Source organism: Desmodus rotundus, chromosome 11 (genome assembly GCF_022682495.2).
Source record: "Desmodus rotundus isolate HL8 chromosome 11, HLdesRot8A.1, whole genome shotgun sequence".
NCBI classification, from domain to species: Eukaryota; Metazoa; Chordata; class Mammalia; order Chiroptera; family Phyllostomidae; genus Desmodus; species Desmodus rotundus.
In genome coordinates, this window is record NC_071397.1 from 95,335,207 (window position 1) to 95,356,711 (window position 21,505).

The 21,505-nt window shown below is 39.9% G+C and overlaps 1 long non-coding RNA gene across 1 annotated transcript in view; it reads right to left on the bottom strand.

The window, feature by feature from the left end:
- LOC128779500 (uncharacterized) overlaps positions 1-18,192 on the bottom strand; it is a 65,476-nt gene extending 47,284 nt beyond the window's left edge. Inside the window, exon 1 of the long non-coding RNA XR_008425474.1 lies at positions 18,129-18,192. This is a non-coding gene — a long non-coding RNA (uncharacterized lncRNA). The remainder of the gene's footprint in view (positions 1-18,128) is intronic.
- Positions 18,193-21,505: the final 3,313 nt, after the last annotated feature.

The window sequence follows — 21,505 nt, forward strand, 5'->3', positions numbered from 1 at the left end:
CAATGTGACATTATCTTGTTGAATTGACCATGGTTCTGGGTCTAATCCTCAGCTTTTCAGGTCCAAAGACTTAAGCTTGTCGGAGCCTTAGGGTTACTTAGATCGAAGTCAACTGAGAGACACTAATTAAATTCATAATTCACTGAAGCATAATCACAAAATTCTCATTTATAGATTTACAATGGAGAACTCTACCTTTTGGGGGACCAGAGGGCCCAGTTCCTGTATTTACAGTGAGCTCTTTCGGGATTTCGCAGTACCTGGGAAATCACCTCAGTGGTGTGAAGGTTCTCTGGTGTACAAAGAAGTGTTATGTGTAAATCATTCAGGCTATGCTGGGGTCAAAAGCATCGTTCCTGTTCCACTACACAGAACAGCTCTCTAGTAGCTAGAACGTTCCGGTTGCTCAAATTTTCTGTACATCTCCCTCTGCATCCACAAACCCTGGCTTTCTCCATGGGGCTGCTGGACTCTGTGAGAATTCTACAGCTGAAGGACAAAAGGAAGGGGTTAAGGTGCAGGTTATAGTGTGTTTGGTTGGCCATACTGTGAAAGCCAAGTAGGAAAGGGGAACTAAGAAGCTGGGGGAAAAAGCATTGATGTGGGTATAATTAAATCTTTTTTGTGGGTTGAAAATCATTCTGAATATTTCATGCAACTTTGCATACTTTATAAGAAGGGTTGAATTTATGAATTCAAGTTGCGTACTCCTGCGGAAACAAGAAGCACCTAGCTTATTGAACAACCTAAGGGTTCCCTAAGTTGGGGTTGGTGTTGGGGGAAAAACAGGATCTCTATTAGCTTATATGGAGGAAGGAGGAATTCTTTCCTTTGGGGTGATGCCAAACTACATCAGAGTTATGACTTGGGAGCAGACAACAGACAGGATGCAGCCCCTGCTCCAGCTGAGTTTCAGCTCTCCTTAGGCCCCAAGTAAGAGAGTCATTGAACAGTATCCAACATGCAACATGATACAGGAAGACTCACTGGGAAAGAGCTTGCGGAGGTAGGTTTCACGTATCTGTATTACAAAGGATTTTTTTCTGGGACCATTCATGAGAATGAGGGTGAGGTCTGTAGTTAAAACAAGAGACTTTGAATGAATCATGTAGGAGTCTTGGTTTCCGGATGCAGATTGACTCCAATTTACAAATAATCAGAATTTCAGATGTAAACAACCATAGAGGTCATTTCTTCTAAACTTGCCAGTGCAGATGAGAGAAGAAAGCGCCAGGCAGCTCCACGTCACACACCGTGGTAGACTTGGATCTCCACCTAGGTTTTATGATATCCACTCCAATTTTATTCTATATTTTATCATTAGATAAATCCTATAAGTTTGTACACAATATAAATTACTATGAATTAACACTTTTCCAAATTCAGAAACACTGAAAAAATATCTTTTTAATTAATATCACGCATATTCAATGGGTAGTTGTCCCAAGGTGATGGTTATTACAGAAACTATTATATTTTGCGTTTTTCCGGTGTTTACTCTGTGCCTGCCATCGTTCTAAAGATAGATCACTTTCCTGTTAACTTCCACTATAAACTGAGGCTTCAGTTCCTCCAAAACAAGTGGTGTCTCTAAGACACCTAAAATAAAATTAAGATTCTTGACATGTAGTAGAAAGAGCATTGTGTTAGTATTCACAGTCTGCATGCACTTACCTCTTCTTTCCAGCCTTCATTTACATATTTTGCAGGTATTTAAAAGTGAACTGATTAAAATGCATCACACGTGTATTAAAATTTCCATCTTACAGAGAGTTCTTGCTGACTCCACCAGAGTGGAATGCTTAAGTGAAAACAATAGAACCATCTTTAATTAGAATTTAATAGGACCTAAAAAGAGGCCTTTTAAATGGAGTAGCTTATCTACCTGTCTGTCTGTCTGTCTATCTGTCTATCTATCTACCTATCTATCCAGTCTTTGGACCCTAATCAGTATTCTACCTGCACATACATACTCATACACACTCACACATACACTTCTGATCAAACTAACCATAATCTTCTCAAGTCTCCAGTGGGCTGTCCTCTCTGAGAATAATGGGTTACCTACAGGGACATTAAGTATTTAGCAGCAACCCACCACGCTACTGCTGCTAGGGATGTTTAATGGGGTTGAACAGGAAGTGCCATGGTGTTACACAGTGCAGAATTACATTTTCAGGAAAGATGCTAAGCAGGTATTTACTCTCTCTGCTGAAAGCCATGAAAAGAGTCTTTACATTGCCACAGGTAGGGACAGGCCCCACTTACTCAGGATGATGTAGCCCCCGAGGGAAGGAGAAACAATGTCTAATATCAGACTCACTGTACATCCTTCATAATTCAATGTTCATATTTATTGTGTGTGTAATAGGGCTCCTACACTTCTAATGATGCCTCTTCACAAGCTTAGACAATGCCATAAATTTCAAACATCCCTAAAAAATGATCTTTAAATTTATATAATACATAATCAATGAGTAGTTGTCCCAAGGTTATGCTCATTATGAAAATAATAGTATGGATTTATTGAATGCTTGTCATGTGTCTGGCATTATTTATTCTAAGCATTTTTTTGTATATTTTACTTAATGTGCACAACAACCCTGTGTGGTAGGTACTATGATTACTCTCATTTTATAAAAGAGAAAATTCTACATGAGTTAAGTAATGTGCCCACGGTCATACAACTAGAGAGTGGTGGAGCCAGTTTCAAATTCACACAGTCTACCTCAGATGCTAAACTCTCGCCCACCACACACTGCCAGAAAGTTACCCGCAGACTCACGAAAAGAACAAAACTTTCCTTATTATAGAAAAAGGAGATGAAAATGTACTCGGGCACCAACAGCTATGGAGAGTAAAGGATCCAGGAGCACTCTCATGGGTTCTGGGGCAAGCTTCTTTCTCCTTTAAGTTCCCACAAGGATCCCACAAAGGCAATGATCCTATCTGGTCCTTTAAGAAGGTCATCTAGCCCTGGCTGGGGTGGCTCAGTGGATTGAGCGCCAGCCTGGGAACCACAGGGTCGCCATTTGGATTCCCAGCTTGGTCACATGCCTGGGTTGCAGTCCAGGTCCCCAGCTGGGGACATAAAGGGGCAACCAATCTCTGTTTCTATCTTACATCAATGTTTGTCTACCTCTCTTTCTCCCTTCTGCCCCCTCTCTCTAAAAATAAATAAATAAAATCTTTTAAAAAAATGTTCATCTAAACACTGTCTCCAGGACCTTCACACTCTGCTGTCAGCTGGAAACTCTCCTAGGGGTTCTGCCTAACAGTTTGCCTGTTCACTAGGCACAATTAGGGGGTAACAACCCCAGCACATTCCTGAGATTAGTCTGAGCTTGATTTTGAAGGTGAAGTACCTGCTAGAGGGCCCAGGTTCAGGACCCTTGAGGTCTGTTCCTGAATCCTGCAACACATGGACTATAAAACTATGTTGATACAGTTTGGTAAGACAGGCTATACTGATATATTTGCCCAGGGACATAAACCTAAGCGTTTGCATTGTTCAACAGTCAGCTGCATCAAAATAATGATTATATTATACTCTTTTGAGGTTACCCCAGAATAGTGAAAATCAAGAATGTTATGTTTGCCAATACCGATATTTAGGACATTTAGCTAAGCATTTACCTCTTACCTTTATCATCAATCCTTATTCTTGGAATCTCTATCAAAGATAAGCCTTCAAAAATAAAAAATGATTTGTGGATACGATTATCAGTGAAAGAGAGGAAAGAGCACAAATGCCCCTCCATGGAACATTAATCCATAAGCCCTGGTACAACCCTGAGAAGAAATTCTATGAACGATGCAAATCTTCGTATACCAATGTAAAATGAAGGGACAATGAAAATCTCTGTGCACCAATGAGGCATGATCTCCAAGGATATTTGGTTAAGGGAAGAAAGAAAAATGCACAAAAGTATATTAAGGATGGCATTTGGGGAGTAAAGTAGGTGGAAAAACACACATTTGCTTATATCTGTGCAAAGGAGCATGAAAATACACACACAAAAAAACGGTTACAAACGACTACCTTCAGGAGGAGGCTGGAACAGAGTAGAGGGGACTTGGATGAAGGAGACTTTTCTGGAAATAATCAATTATTTTTTGGCTTGAAACATCTTTACCGAGGTATAATTAACCCACAATAAACAGCACATGTGTAAAGGCAGCATCTGATCAGAGTGTCGACTCTTTTCCAGTTGTTCTGGGAGGAAGGAAATCCAGTCCCTGTTCTCCTAACTTGGCCAGAAGGAGAAACCCTCTGTTACATAGTTTAGCCCATTTTAAAAAGAAATAAATCCAAAGGAGAAAAGCAGTCTCTTAAAATTTACAAAAACCTGAAATAAATGAGCATAAGCACGCATCGAACTAATGTCACAGCCACCGAGAAAATGCTTATTCCAAGTCACTTTAAAGCACAGCAGTCCGTATATCCTAAGTCATATGTATTTTAGGGACTTGTATAGATGCAAGAGAAATTGAGGTATTTTTGGAAGTGTAATTGCTAGTGATAATAATGGTAATATTATTTTAGTTGAAATATATACTATAGAATAATGCAAATACAAAATTAAGTTAATGTGGTTAGTAATATAATGTTTTATCATGAGGAAAAAGATGATTATAAAAAGTAATTTTTGTAATATTAAATTTGAGATACAAATATGACAATAAAGTCATTTATTTTCTTTTTAAAAACACTAGCTTTGTCCATTGAAAGTCTTGAGGAAAGAAATTGACAACCCAGTAGTAATTAACCAGACCTAGAGTTTGGATTCTGAAGATCACTTCTCCCCTAAAACATCGAGGCCTCCTTGGAGGAATGACTGGTCTCATCTGGTTTGGGCAGGGAAAGTATAAGATGATCCTGGGACCTTTTATTGTGCCCCAAAGCAAGAAGGCTTTCAAGTAGTAACGAGTCACGTAAAAAATAAATTTAGGGCCTCCCATGGGCCGAAGTTGTAACGGTTTGAACATCAATGAAAATAATAAATTCAATTGCTTGAAACACCAGAACTACACAAAAACCTATGTGTTCAGATAAAAAAGAGAAAGAAAGCAAAAAAACAAAAAAAGATTCTAAAACCATACCTACAATTACATACCAATGATACATAAATGGAGCACCAACTCTTTAATCCTAATTCCAGGAAGAATTAGCATTTTTACTATTTTTCTATGTAAACTCTAATTGTAAGTAACTAATAGAGGATAAATGCTCCTTCACAGAAATTGTCCAGCTAGCTCTAATCCCATACCACTGACACCAAATGGCATAGATGCAAGTTAGGGTTGCGCTACCCTTTCTCAAAGGCATGAATGCAGATGTGGACTGAATAAGACCAAATGAGGTTTTCACCAGATCATTCTCATATAAATGCCATGTACCACCTATCAAGATGAAAATATGACTATGACAAGTAGGCGAGGCCTTTTCAACCGATGAGTCTGATTTCTCTTTTTGTGCCGTAGTAACCATTTGTGGATAATAATGATAGCTTTCTCTGTTTGATCATATCAGCACATCAGTGGGGAAGGAAGATGGCGGTGTACTCCACCACATTAGAACAATAACATATTTGAAGGTCCTGAGCGGATCTATATTTTTTCCCAAAGTTTAGAGCAATGGTGGCCCCAGCCAAAGGTGGTAGCCCCAAAATATGACCGTGTGTGCCTTTGGCATAAGTAGGATGCAAACGAGAAAATGATGAGTAGAAATATTTTTGAACATAACATAACCATACTTGGAGAAATTATTGTAGCAAAGTTCTATATGAAATAAAAATCTGACATGGAAAAATTGATAAGATAACATTTTTAAAAGGCTAAGAGGAGAAACACAGCCAACAGAATTTTTTTTTTTTTGTAGAACTTCCTAGACATAAGGAAATATAATAGTTCTTCAATCACAAGAATTCTGGGAAGCCCACTGCAGACCAGCTATGAGACTAGTTTGGGCAAGTTACAAAAGAAGAAGTATTTTCATTTGTAATATAAGGTCACCAACTGCACCCACAACATAGGGTTGCTGAGAGGATTAAATGAGTTAACATGCATGAGTACTTAAAATAGAGACTGTCTCATATTAACAATGAAAAATGTTAGCTGACATTATTCCTTTGACTTAAGATTTTGCATGAGCTTAAAAACATGCAGAGATGTCCGGTGAAATCTCATTTGTTACTCATTCACATCTCAGGGGCTGGAGCATTAGATAAACAAACAGAGTCCCAAAGGGTCAGGAGAGGAATCACTTGGGGAGGAAAGAGAAGGGGAAAGGGGTGAACGTGGGGAGCGTGAATCTGGGGGAGCTGCAAATATGGGTGGTGTTTTAGAATTAAAGACAAAACTGACCTGCCTTGCAATTTTGCTGACAGCCAGCCAGGTTTTCAGTCTTATGACACTGTCCTGAGTGTGACACCGGTGATGAACAGGAAAGGCAGTTCCTGATTGTAGCTAGACTGTGGCTCGGATAATTTGAATGACAGCTCCTTCTGTCTCACTCATCAGTAAGGCCTGCAGTTCTCCCTGTTTCAAAATCATTCTCTTGCATGCTTCTACTTCCCTGAGAAAAAAGTCAAGTCACCTCTAATGCCACATTTCCTATTTAATTTACTGCTGGCTCTCCTCCTCCTTTATTTGTTCCCTAGAATATAGCTGAATACAAGGCTTCCTTCTCTGATGTTTTCATAGTAACTGGTAGGAATCATGAAATTCCTCAAATTGACTGCTGATGCATGATAGGTATCATTGATCATAATGGTGATCTTAACAGAGGGCACTGATAGTTATAAGCAAGGCATTATTGGACAGAAATGGTAGTGTGTAGATTGAAGGGCAAGAAACCACGTTAGTCTAGATAAAAACAGATGGCATATTACTTCGATAAGCACCATCTATTCTATTAACAGTCCCTGACGACGTGCCATCGAGGAACTCCAAGAATTGGTGAATGTCACCCTAAAACCTGTAGCTGCCGTGGTGAAGAATTCCTAGAGAGATGTCCTACACCAAGAAGGCGCTACTATAACCTATAATGCTTCTTTTTTAAAAAGCAGGGAAAAGGGAACCCAAAGAATTATTAGCTAGTAGTTTGTACACAGAAAAGACTGCATAATTAATCATCCAAAAATCAATTTGAAGACATCTACAGAAGAACAGGTCACTGGCATTGTTATGAACTGGTCTGGACTGAGCTAATCTTCTATGACAGGATGGCAGGGCTTGCTGGATTGACGAGAAACAATGGGCATAATCTATCTTGACTTCAGCAAAGTGTAGATCCTGGCTCCTACGACACACTCATTAATAATCTCCCTGAGATGTTCTGCATCAGCATTCTCTTCACTGTGCTCAGACACAGGCTTCTGTTGGTCCCTGCGGCGTCCCTACGTGGTTTATTCCTATATTCATGAGAGAAGACATTGGGTCCAAAGAGTATTTTCCATTTGACCAAGCTGTGCCCTCTGCAGGGAGGCCTCACTTCCTCCGTCGGCGACATTGTACTCACACTTCCAAGCTTGAACACAAAAGTCACCGAGTCTCCTTGACTCATCCATGATTTCCCATGTGCTCCCCCGGCTTTGTATGGACCTCTCTGCTCAATTAGAGAGCCACGTGCTCTTGACCGCCCGTAGCAACTGTTTAAAAATCATGCCATCTGTAGGGGGGTAATTAATGTGTCCGTTTTGGTTACTGGCTATATATTGGTGGATGAATTCGGTGGGCATGGTTTAACAAGAAGACTACAGAATGTTTTAGATGGTGTGGAAGCAAATTAATAAGAGATAAAAACATAAAATGGCACATTGAATTACATGAAATAAAGGCAGCACATATTCATAATGGTTAAAAACATAGATTCTGGAACCCACTTCTTTGAGTTTGAATAAGGATTCACACTACCTTCCTAGCTGTGTGTCCTGGGGTAACTTACTTAACCTCTCTGTGCCACAGTTTCCTCATCCACACCCTGTTTTTCGTGGCACGCCTTTTCTCTTGTTTTACTCCATAAGCCCCTTGAATGGACACTCTGTCCACTTCACCCAATGAACATTGAATGAATGAATGGACAGATGAGTAAATAAGCAAAAGAAAGCTATTAGCACCAGTCTCGGCCAGGCCGCCCCATTACAAAATGTTTAAACTGGTTGAGTTTGACAGTGCTTCCACTATGTTATGAAATAATCCAGGTTTATACATTAGTGCTGGAAATTAAGATCAATGTAAAATTATTTCAATAAAAATTTTTGAAGAAGCCTTTAGAATTGGATTTGTTCCTAAGCTTAGCCTTTTATGTAATATACAGCCAATTCTCAAAGAGGTTAGAGGGGCCACATACAGCAGAGACGCACCCCTGAGTGAGGTCTCAGACGTTTCTCTTGGTAATACGTTTTCTAATATATCTCCTTGAGCCCAGGAAACGCCTATACTCCCAGGAAGGGGAGCACCCTGATAGGAGGAGAGTTCGCAGAGCACGAGCAGACGCTGCCGAGCTCGGGTTTGGTTCTCCCTTCCTCTCCCTCTCCCACATTGTTATTTAGGTGGGCTCCTTTCCCATGGATTTGCACGGGGCTGGAAACAGACGTTTGGAAACATGTTTCCAGGAGGACTCAAGTATTTTTAGTCCTGTATTCCACAGTAAAAGCTGCAGAGTCTCAGAAGTTCACGGAGAAGGGAGTCCTCCAGATTCTCAAACAAAAATGTCCGAATCAGAACTGGGACTTACTGGAATCGGCATGGGGAAACGTAAGAGATTTTTTTTTTTCTTCTTACTCTAACTTAACTCTCTTCTTGTTCTGCATTCTTTCAGGCGTTGAGGGGAGTATCTTAGGCCTCTCAGGGGGAGGTTCCTCTGGTCAGAGGGAACACGGAATTCAGTCGAGGACCAAGAAGTCCTGAAGTTACAGAGGCTTGTGCATTACCTAGATTGATGGGAAGGCCAGTGGCGGGGTCCTGGCCTGCAGCAGAGGCAGAAGCAGGAAGCGAGGGTGGGACACAGTTGATTGGGCAGAATTGCTAAGGCAGGGGTCAGGAAGGTCAGAACCAGAGGTAGTGAGAGGGTCCTGAAATGCACTTCAAGGGCTGGAGGACGAGAGGGGCAGCGCTCCAGCAGGAGGCTGTGCCTGAAGATTTTAAATATTTATGTGCCCAACCCACCCGCCTCTGTACTGACCACAGGGCTTTCTCGCATTACCAAGCATATTCATTTTGAGTTTTGAAAACTAATACACAAGATTGAGAGAAACTAGTATTTTCCAAATCTGTTAGCAGGAAGTGGTGGATATGAAATTCTGGTGAATCTGGTCTTTCAGCTACAACTTCATACAGTGATGAGAAGGCCATGTGTGCAAACACACTCTGCTGTGTGCTTTTATTGGTCAGCTTCGAATTCAGCCCCCAGCTCCCCACTCTGTAGTCAGCTCTCTCCCAGAGCAGAACTGCTGCTGTTTAACATGGGGACGCACACACCAGGTCTGAAGGCCTGCACACGAGGAGTAGCAGAATTTCAGGGAGCCCCTCTGCGTTCCTTTAGGCCTTCCACCGGCTCCCATGAAGCCAGGGAGCCTCACCGGGAGACCAGGGGGGAAATGATGTCATAACTCTTCAAAACTTATACTAACTTTTAAAACGGTCCCCTAAGAGTAAGAAGAAGAGAATAATGGAGACATGGGGAAGGCTCCTCTGCTGGCTGACTATGGGGCCTTGGAAGGACACTGAACCTCTCAACCCCTGAGCTACCGCAGATGTCCAATGGGCATGAGAGAGCGCCTTCCTCAAAGTGTGGCTGAGGATTGCACGACAAAAGCCTTGTTCAGTGCTTGGCACAGCGCTTGCTACTTAGTAAGTTCTCAATCAACATTGCTGTTAGTAAGAGTTGAGGATCACTGGAGGGTTAAACAAAATCAATTCACAACTTGTAATGTTGTGAAAATAGTGTGTAATATAACAGAGGAAGAGAGGGGAGGAGGAAAAATAAACGTTTTTCCGGAGAACCTCTGATACCTGTACCATCAAAACGAGGGAAATCATGGACGGTGACCTTGGCTCTAATCAGTACTAAAATGTACTGAGGTTTGTGGAAGTAAAAATATGCACACATTTTGACATAAGTGAGCTTGCACTTCTGCAACATTCAAGAGGGTCTTGTGCACCGTGTAGAGGTGAAGAGGAATGCAGAACGTGTTCGTAGTAACGAGCTAGTGAAGGTTTCATAGGTTCTTCAAACTCCAAAGAGAAAACTGAGGTATCATTGAATCTTTGCATTGAGATTGGCAACTCTTTCTGTCACTAGAAAGAGACAGTAGACAAACACTTTTACACGAGTTGATTAAAGAAGAAAAATGGGTTGGAATGTCTAGCCCCTCTCTTTGATGTATTTTATTTTTGCAGCACAGAATTAGAATGTGGGGTTGCATCCCCAGGCCCGTGTCAGGAGCTTCCCTCTGTAGAGGGTCATTGCAAACCCGTGTTGTTCTTCCGAGAGCCCCTGTTTTTCTTCCATTGACGCTGGTACTTAAAGGGTCAAAGTGTTTAAAAAGTTCTTATTTATGTAGTTACTTTTAACTTTTTACTTTGAAATAACTATAGATTTACATGACGTTGCAAAGATAGTAAGAGGGAGGTTCAATTTCCCCCCTTCTCCAAAAGGTTACATTTGATGTAACTTCACTATAATAGCAAAACAGTAGTTTTATTTCATGAAGTCTCAGAATACTCCCCTTCTACGCACACGACAGGCACACAGAGGCACTGGCACACACGCACATCAGCCATTTCATCTACGAGCTGCAGCCTGCTCACGGGAAGGGAAGGAGTGACAGCAGTCCTGCCTGAGACCGGGTCAGGCCCAGGAGGCGGAGACCAATGGAAGAACCATCTGGAGCCTCAGCCAAGATCCCTGTGTCAAAGCCTCCACTACCAGTGACCACAGAAGACAACCTGACAGATCGGGAGAACATTTATAGGATACGTAGTCTTTTATCCATCATCCCTTTTCATGCTCACAGAGAAAAAGGCGTAAGATGAAACACTGTAGTTCTTAAGAGGTTTGGGTTCTTAAATGCTCTCAGAAAATAAAGTACGAATGCAGTATTTCTCAGTCCACCTGTATTATGTCTGTATTATTTTGAATATGGTACCCTGTGAGGGGGGAACATTTTTTAGGTCGTGCTTTGAAAAGTGTATCATTAATCAAAGTAGTCTGCACCTGCGGTTGGCTGGAGGCGGTGGGAGGATAGTGCGGCAGCTGAGGCTCCGCCCTCTGGAGGTCTAGCCAATCAAGAGGGGCATCATTTCCCACTGAGCCAAGAGCAGATTGCTCATTAAGCTTCCAACAGCCCCTAGCAGCTGATTATACTCAGCATTAGAAATGGAATCTACTAAGGAGCTGTTGGTGATAAAGGAAGGTTTCCCCAGAAAGTCAGTTTTGATAACAATTTGACAGAGCTGAAGGAAGAAGATTGGACCAGAGAACAGATAATTTCATGGGTGAATTATGACTACATGAGTATTGTTAAAACGTTTGTTTATAGAGAGCATCCTAGGACCGAACAGTTTGTGCCAGAGATTAGCCGAATGCATGTTTGTTTTCGCCCTGAATAAATGATTGTTTTGTTTTTTTCTTTTTTAGCCATCAAAGGATGCCAGCGAGGAAGGAGGTCACTTTGCCGTTGACTTTTTGAAGCAGATTTTCATAGGAGGGCAGACCCTTAAGGCTAAGGAATACTGTGGGGTTTTTTTCTCAGCTCTATGTACCCTCAAATATAGTTCTATTATTCTCAGTTTCTTGTGCCATTGTTCTCCCAGTCACAAAACTTGGGGATCTTTTGGTTTGGATTCTCCCTCCACATAATCAAACGGAGACTTGTCTTTTTTCGCAATAAATCTTATTTTCATTTTTTCAAATTGCGTGCCTCTACCTGCACTGAAACTGTACTATAAAATGTCTTAATTGCTACATTAGCTTCTTTCAATGAGCTTGATTTTTGCTTTGCTTAAAATTACTCTGTGTCCTATCAAAAGAGAAACCCAATTAAAAAAATTGTTTTCTTTTATTATTATAAAGAAATTTTAAGTATTGTATGAAATTTTAATGAGCAATTATGTAAAAAAGATGATAAAACTTATTCTTAATCCCATCAACCAGAAATGATCGATGTTAGCAGGATGATTTATATTCTAAAAGCATTTTTATTTGCTAATATAATGTTTTCCTTTCACAATACTGTGTTTGTATTATACATATTCCTTTTAATGTTTTACCTTACTTAAATATATGAAATATTTTCTATAATACTGTGTTGGGTAACATTATTGTTTAAATGGTATCTAATGTCATGGATAGTGACTAACTTATTGCCTATTCCTTCCTAAGAGGCATTTTCCATTTCACACAGTTAGAGACACTAAGGTGAATGCTGCTGTGATAATAATACAATAAGTGAATTGTCCAATGACTTCCCTAGAAGACTTCTAAAAGATTATTTGCATAATTCAAATAGATAAAAACATTAAATTTTTGAAATATATATTACCACATATATTTTAAATATATATTGCCACAAAACTTTTAAAAATATATTGCCGATAAGATGTATTGTCATATCAATTAAACTGTCACCAGCAAAATGTAAAGAATTGGCATTTCAGTAGATAATAGAAATGAGGAAGGAATTGCTAATCCAGAAGATTAATTTGAGGTAATTACCTAAAATACAAAACACAAGAAAAAATATAGAAAATATTGAAGAGGGGGTGGTTAAAGGATATGGAAAACAGAACTGAAAGTTCATAACCTAGCTAATGAGTTTTATAATGATATAAAAATAAAAATTTAGGAGGGATAATATTCAAAGGCATGGTTCTGAAAATTTTCTAGAATTAAAATGTATGAATCATCAGGTTCAAAAATCATATTAAGTCCTGAAAAGGATAAATAAACTTAACTCTCAAAACAGTGAAAGAAATATGTTCAAATAACCAGAGATAAGACAGTTTACATCTAATAGATTAGGAACTAGAATAACTAGACGTGCCAACAGACACAACACAGATTCCAAAACCAGAGTCGTGCCGAAAGCTTTGAGGGAAACCGGATTCTCTACTTTGCATAACTATTATGTGAGGTTCATATTTTTTTAAGATAAAAACTGTGACACTTTACGGCCTACAGTTCTTTACCAAAAGTAAAGAAAAGAAATGAATGAAGTACTAGTATTCCAGAAAAACATTGAACTTAGAAAATTAATATGTATTTGGTAAATAGAAACAAATATTGAGTGATTAAAGCAACAGTGGTAATAATTACCTTTGGGAGTTAAAAAGTAGGACAGAACTCAAATACCAGACATGAACGTTTAAAAAGAGAGAAGAATATTTGGAATTTAAAGTGTCTGAACACTTTTCATTGTTTGAATTAAACCTTTAAAATTCAAGTTGGCAGATTAAAAATTTCACCGTAATTCTTAGAATAAGTGAAATAGAAGGTAACTTAGAAAGTATAGGAAAAAAGAATATAAATAAAACAAGGTGAGCCTTGTAAAGCTGAATATATGCATATTTTAGGACCAAGGAAATTCACCTTAAAAAACTTAGATGCAAACATAATTGAATAAATACATAATAAATAAATAAGTAAGCTATGAAAGATTTTCATGACAACATTGTCGTTATAAAAAATCTAAAAATTAAGGGAATAAATTTTGGTTTATTCATAAGATGAAATACTATATACAAATAAAATAAGTAAACTATAGCTACATGACAACATGGCTAACTACCTAAAATATTAAGTAAAAAGTTAAGTTAGTTGTAAAGGAAATGTAGAATCTGACACTATTTTTGTAAAATATTCAGAAGGAGCAGTACTATGTCCTATATATGGCATATAAAAATTAAAGTCCAAAATGTGAAAGAAAATGTATTTTACAGCTTCGGAATGTAAGCTTCACTGAGAAGAGAGCAAAAGAATTGGATAGAGCTTTAGCTACATAAAACACTTATTTTTTTAAAAAAAATACCAATTTGAAGAAAGTGTGGTGATAGTTTTTAAATCTGGTTTGGTAGATACATGAATATTTTATATATTATTTTTGTTTACTTTGCTGTAGATTTTAATCAACTCCGACTTTAAAATAACATTTAAAAGAAAGCCTCTTTCATATCCAGATTACACAAATGTTTTCAAACAAGCTGCTTGAAACAGTTTGCTACTCAAAAACTGCTTAGCCAAAACTTACACATTGAAAGCAAATGACACCCTTTTTAAAAGAGTTTGGCTAAAGACTAAATGTGTCTTTTAACAGCACTCCCATTGTTCAAAAACAATCGTAGAGTCTATCTTTTTAACTTCCAAAGAACTTTGGTACAATGAGTGACCACGAAAACGGTATTATTTTATACTCCAAGTGTGTACATCACTCCACGAGCACTTCCTCATCCTATCACTGTTCCTGAGGTGTGAGTTGGGGGCAGGCATCACACACACTTAGCACTCGGTGGTGACCGTGGTGGTCCCTGCCCCCATGGGGCTTACCTTCTAGGAGTCTCCAAATAATTCTACTCTGTTCAGACATGAAGTTCATCTTAAAAATGGAACTACAAGCCGGGGGGCTGGAGGGGAAGAGTGTAGTGTCACGAATGAGAACATAAGAAAAAAGTGTGTAAACATGAAGTAGTCCAAAAGTCCAAAGAATAATAGGGAAGAAATTTCAGGGTATGTGAAGATTAGAAGAGTAGAGTGAAACAAAATAAAAATAAACAAAAACTATGATGTGAAAGGCTTAGGATTCAGAAAGAGACCTGTAGAGAGACAGTCAGACCAAGGGACAGACACAGAAACACTGTCATACAGAGAGATGCTAAGTGGTAGTAGTCGCCAGGGCCCAGTGCAGAATAAAACAAAATGTGAAGGGCTTTTAAAGGGCATCCCTAAGAAACTTGGCAGCAAGGATGAGAAAGGCCGAAAAGAAAGAGGATCTCCCATGGATTGCTTTTGAATTCCACCTCCGTGAAATGGCAGGTATATAACCCAGCAATTGTAAATGCCTTTTACTTTGTACCAATCCAGTTTCTAATTCCAATTATGTATGTTGAATTCTTTGACATATACAGAGCTCCAAAGGAATTTAAAAATTTCCTACCCTTTCTTAAAAGAACTCATTAGCCCTGTGTTCTTCGGACCTGGCTGCAGGAAACCCTGACCGCCCAGCACATAATGGAATGTGCTTCTTAAGGAAGACAATCATTTCAAACTCAAGTGTCTGTGAGTGTTCCAAAAGAAGACAGAAATTTCTTCAGTTAAATCACTGCAATGAACATTACAGCAGATCTCAAATATTATACTTTGTCACATGTTTATCCCCCAAAAAATCTGCAAGAGAATCTTAAGGAGTTCAAGATAAACATATTGGAGTGCACAGGGCAGTGACTGAGAGCGTGGGCTCCCAACTCAGAGCTGAGCTTCAATCCTGCCAGGGCAGCATGGCAGGGGGGCCGCCCTGAGCTCACTTTCCACTCTGAGCCTCAGTGTCCCCATCTGCTAAACATGCAAACCACGTCTGCTTGTACAGATTAGTTGCAGGGAAAGAGATTAGGTAAGTAAGATATTTGACACTGTCCAGCCAGAGTTGGTGTTCAACCTCTACTTGCAGGGGGTCTCGCTGGTGGCAGTGGCGGTCACATAATTGTGCTAGGGAGGTTAACAGTAATCACCATCACATGGTCCCACACACCTCACTTTGCTGCGACAATCTGGCTGCAGAGGCTTCCCTGACCTTCAGCATACATCTGGTCCCTTGTCACAAGTTCAGGTACAAGCCCTGTTTTATATTTGTATTTGGCTCAGGCTGCGTCCTCATCACAATGGCTAAGTGCCCTTGCACTCAGCACCCAGGGCTGAAGCTGACAGAATCATCATTCGACAAGAGCAGTCTTCAGGAAGATATTGGATCACAGGTTACTGAATGATAAATGAACAATAATTACTAACAATGATTAAACTTGTAATTGACTCAAAAAACCAAACCAAAACAAAACTTGTGCATCTGTTTCTACAATGGAGACACGCCCCACAGTCGGAAAAAAAGGCACATTCTCCTCAGGCAGTATTTGAATGAAGTTACAGCTACGTCACTCATTCTGCCCTGTAGGGTGAGCCGCTCTGATTTCATCCGATACGTGTTTATCTCACAGAAAGCAGTAAATAAAAAACTGGAACTGGTGGGCAAAAGAATGGGAGCCTGTAGCAAATACAGTTTCAACAAGACAGAAAGAGAAGCGGAACTTCTCATTCCCCCAGATGCCAGCCATCTGCACACCTACAGCGGAACCTTATTTTTTATGTCACAATTGTATTCTTTAAAATAAGGTGGCAAATTACTGTTACTACAGCAACTGTGAGAAAGAACAGGGTGCAGGCTACACACGGAGGCAAAAATGCCCGCGTGGGACTCTAGACTCCACAGGGAATCAGTAATGGCAATGGGTCACCTATGCGAAACATGGACCTGCCCTCCGGGCCAGCCACCCTCCACATCCTAGTTCCCTGGACTGAACACAGTGGAATGAAAATTCTTACTAAACGGTATGCCATAATAAAAAGAAACCACCTGATACTAAAGGAAAATGCAGCAAGCCGGCATTATTTGGCTGAGGATCCCAGCGCTGCTGGCAATTCCAACAAACCTAAGAGTATTTCTGACAAATGTCCTGTATCTGAGGCTCCTCCCAAAAGTTTCTGATCCCAAATAATTCTAGAAGTGAGGGCTGAGAACCACAGTCTTAATTCTTCTTTGAAACAACATTAATTAGAATTAATGGGCTGATTCATGAGGAAAAAGTACTTTTCTCAATAGGTTATAAAGAGGGATTTTCCTGTTTTAACAAAATGTTCTAAGCAACAAAGAAAAACAGCTTATGTACTCTACACTCAAGAGGGACAATGCGCTTTGAAGGATACATTGCACCCAAAATAAGTCTTATTTTTGTGGACAAAAGGGTGTATCGAGGTGGGGGAGAGGGGTGCTGGCTGCCCTATGAAAACCTCCTACAGAGGTGTTTTAAAGTGCAGATTTGTGGCGTTCACTGCCTTCTCCCACAACGGCTCAGTCGCAGCTCCCTGGAGGTCCAGCATGTGTATGACTGTGAACCCCAGCCAGCCCACTCTCTCTAGATACGCTTGTGTCCCCAGGACCTCACTGGAGTCTTGCGTAAACCTTCCCTAGGATTCCAAAATGCTGGCGTAAGATGAGAGAAACCAGGAGCTTGCTGTCCCCCTACCGGACAGCTGGTGCCCCGCCCCATTTGCTCTTAGATTCACCGCACTTCCCAGGTCACTGGGACTCGGGGTGCCTGCAGCCTCATGACCCGCTGTCCTTGCACTTCTAACTGGAGGTCCAGGGGCTGAGGGCTGCTGGCATTTCAGAAGTGCTGGGTCAAAGCAAAGGAATCGCTAGTAGATGTGAATTCATCTTTGACCAATATTCCCTGGGATCCAGGGCAATGTTTATGCATGTACAAAAATACTTTAATAATTTCTTAGGTGGATTACGAAGAACTCTGGTGATTTACAAATTGAACTTTGCCTTCTCCACGGTGTGGAGTTTAAGAGGACTCTCAGTCATTCTTGGGGTGGGTTTATCTGCTGGAGGAGGTAAAGCCTGTTCTTTCCAAACTGATTGCAGACCTCCTGAGAGCTTATTTCCTAACTCTCTATCAGGCTCTTCAACCTCTCTCTAGAAGGGAATGGGATGCCTTTCCTGTGCTCAGAATTCACTGTCAGCTGATTGGCCCTGTGCCTGTGAAGATGAGACTGTTTTCTTTATCATTAGTAACGCCACTTGTGTTTTTCTAATTCCTATTTGAGGGTTCACGGACAAGAGGTGAATGAGAGCAAGCATATCTTTAACACACAATCTCACAAATGTGCTGTTGGCCGAGTCCTTACATAATTGACTAGGGCGACACAATGCTTACAGTGGGTTTTTAATCTACCAACATGCTGTAGCTTTATTTAATGAAAGACTGTCCCATGCTGGGTTACCAATAAAATATAAATTATAGGTAATCATCTCATCAGAGCGAACTTCTTTATGTTTTAAAAATATGAATCCTACCTTCAGGACAGCTTCTGTTTTCAAAGAGGAGACTTTTCTGATTACTCTTGAAGCTGCAGTTAATTCTCAAATGCCCTAGAGGAAGCAAACAGCTGTTAAAGCCTGTGCAGAATTACGGGTTCAAAAATCAGGACTGAGCCTTTCCATTGCAGCGCAGCAGGGCCACCCAAGTGACATTTCCGGGGAAAAGAATCAACTTCCAGTAAATTAGCAAACTCACACCACAAATGGAAATATTCAATTGAATATTTATAAGAAATAAAAAATTGAAGGTATATTGAAAAGGGAATAGCTTTTTATTGTTGAACTACGTAATGCTTCAAGCTAATAGCTTAAAATTCAAGGTGATGTCGGGAGGAGAGAATAATTAACATTTTATGAGTAACTGTGCAATAGTGTTTATTATTATTGGAGGAAAAAAGAAAAGGAAATCCCCCTCCCAGTGCACTTTGTTGGTTTTGATTTCCACTGACAGAGATATCTGTGGTGTTGGCAGCTGAATGGAGAGAGCACTGAACTAGGAGTCTGGGAACCTGAGTTTGGCCAGTGACCACTCAGCCCTGATATCCTTGTCTGTGAAGGAAGAGGAGAGCTGGGCTAGAAGGTTCTCACCTGTGTCTCGGTCACACTCGAACCCTCTTCCTCAAAGATTCTGATTCAGTTGATCTGGGAGATCCACTTTGAGCTTTCTGGGGTTAGCTCTCACAAGGGAACATGTGAGGTCTGTCCGGAAAAAATCCAACCATTGTTACTATAACAAGAATGGTTTATGTGCCACTGGAGTGAACTGGAGAGTGGACTGGAATGTGCGTGCATGAACAATGTGACTTCATTGTACTAGTCAGTGGGTGGTAGACACTGTTGAGCGAGCTTGTGTATTGTGTGGCCATCGCATTAAAAATGACTGAACGGGTAGAGCAATGAGTGTCAAATTTTGCATTTAAGCTTGAACATTCCTCTGCAGATACCATTGGGATGATTCAGAAATCCACAGCTATGGGCAACTGGTGATTGGCAGCTTCATCACAACAATGTGCCCATTCATGCATCATGTCTCCTGCAGTTTTTTGGTGAAACATCAAATTACCCAGGTGTCTCAGTCCCCCTACAGCCCAGATTTGGTTTCCTGTGTCTTCTGGCTTTTCCCCAAACTAAAATCACCTTTGAAGAAGAAGAAATTTCAGACCATCGATGAGATTCAGAAAAATATGACAGGGCAGCAGGCAGTGATTGGTAGAACTGTGTGAGGTCCCAAGGTGCCTACTTTGAAGGGGACTGAGGTGTCATTGTCCTATGCTCAATGTTTCTTGTATCTTGTATCTTCTTCAATAAATGTTTCTATTTTTCATATTACATGGCTGGATGCCTTCTGGACAGACCTCTGCATTTAAACTAAGGTATGGGTCAAAACATGGAAGGCCCAGTAGTGCTTAGTACAGGAAAGGAGAGAGAAGTTGCGAGAAATCGTGAGATGTCATATTCAAAGAGGCAGCTGGGAGCACCACTGAGCCAAAGTCACATAAAATACAGGTGTGTATATTGTGCATTTCTGGAAACAGAGATACACCATGATTTGAAGGTTTCTCAAGCGATTCAGGGACACCTACAAACAATCTGGCTCTGACTTCCCTCTGCAACAAGGGCATCTCTACTCAGTCAGTTTTCAATGTCACAGTTCACTGGTGAAATCATATTTGAAAACATATTTTAGTTACATATCTAACACTATGTATTAGACCCTGGTGATGCTGCATTTGCTCTGTGTATCTACATCTGCTCGTGCCACTGCCATCCTCCCTGCTACGGGTTGCAGAAACCTGTGTCCAGTCACAACCTAGCTTATCAATTCCTCCATATGTCATTCATACTTATCTCAGTCCTTCACCTCCCATTCCCACTTCCCAATTGCAATCACCTAAATTATCGAGATGGCCTTTTCTCCAGTGTCCTAGCCACCAGCTTCTTTTTTCTTCCATTCATTTTGCAGTGCTGGTCAAATTGACTTTTCTGGTTTACAGTTCTCATCCTGTTATTTGCTTTCACAGAATTATACTCTTGATTATTTCTTTGTGATGGCATCAAAATTCCTAAGCCAGAGTTGGAAGGCTCTCAATAATTTGAATTCAACATAACATTATAAATTCACCTATTCTATTTGTCGGTTCATACCCTGTGATTGAGACAAACTAACACTGGTCCTGTACCACGTCCCTGAACCCATGCTTCCTTTATCTGATTTGGTGTACTCTTTCACGTAAGTTGTTGAATCTTTAACCATTTTAATTTATTGAAAAAAATAATAGAAGAAATAAAACTATGTTATCTTATTTTCCTAATATAATTATTTCAATTTTCTATAGTGTTTCTCTTTTACTTATGTATATGAATGTAATTTTTTAAAACTTTATTGTTGACCTATTATAGGTGTCCTCTGTTAGCTCCTCTTCGCTCACCTCCACCCAGTCCCCCTCCCTTGGCCTTCACCACACTGTTGCCTGTGTCCATGGGCTATGCGTAGATGTTCTTTGGCTAACCTCTTCGGTTTCTTTTCTCCAGACCCTCCCACCCGCCTCTCCTCTGACAACCATCAGTTTGTTCCATGAATGTATTTTCGTTAAGAGTCAATTTTGCATATATTTTTGCATTCCAGATACAATCTCTTTCCATTTGGCCACAAAATCTTCATAGTTTTCATTTTAATAGTTGCATAATTTTCCATCTAGCAGATGTGCCATAATTCTGTTAACCATTCTTCGATCTATGTTTAGAAATTTTGGGTTGTTTCTAATCTTCAACTACTCTAAATAATGATGCAATTAATAATTCCATGTATAAGATTTTCCTTAAATTTTATTACCTTTGGATCACTTTCCAGGAGTGACTTAAGCCAAAGATATGAAATTGTTATGGTTTTTTATGTACATTGTCAAATTTTTTTCAAAAAAAACCAATTTTTACTGCCACCAATAATATATGAGTACACTATTTTTCTACAAATTGTTGGCACAAAAGAACTATATCTTTTAAGGTAAAATTTTTCATATTTTAGTATTCAGAAATATAAACTTTTTATATTTTGTTTAATTATTGTATTTCTTATGTAAAATGTCCATTTACATAGTATGCTGGCTAAATTTATATATTTCAGAAGGTCATGGGTCATGTCAGTCTCCCTTCGCACTGTGTAGCAGAGCTCCTGGTGCGCAGCTAGCTCAGTATATATTTGTGCTGTTCCTAAGCAATTATTTTTGAGGTCTTGTACGTTTTCACCAATTCCTATGAGATTTCTACACTCCATCAGTATTAACCTCTTTTCATGAAGTAAGTGCTTTTCCTTACTTTAATATTATTTTAGAAGACAAAAAATTGTGGTAGAA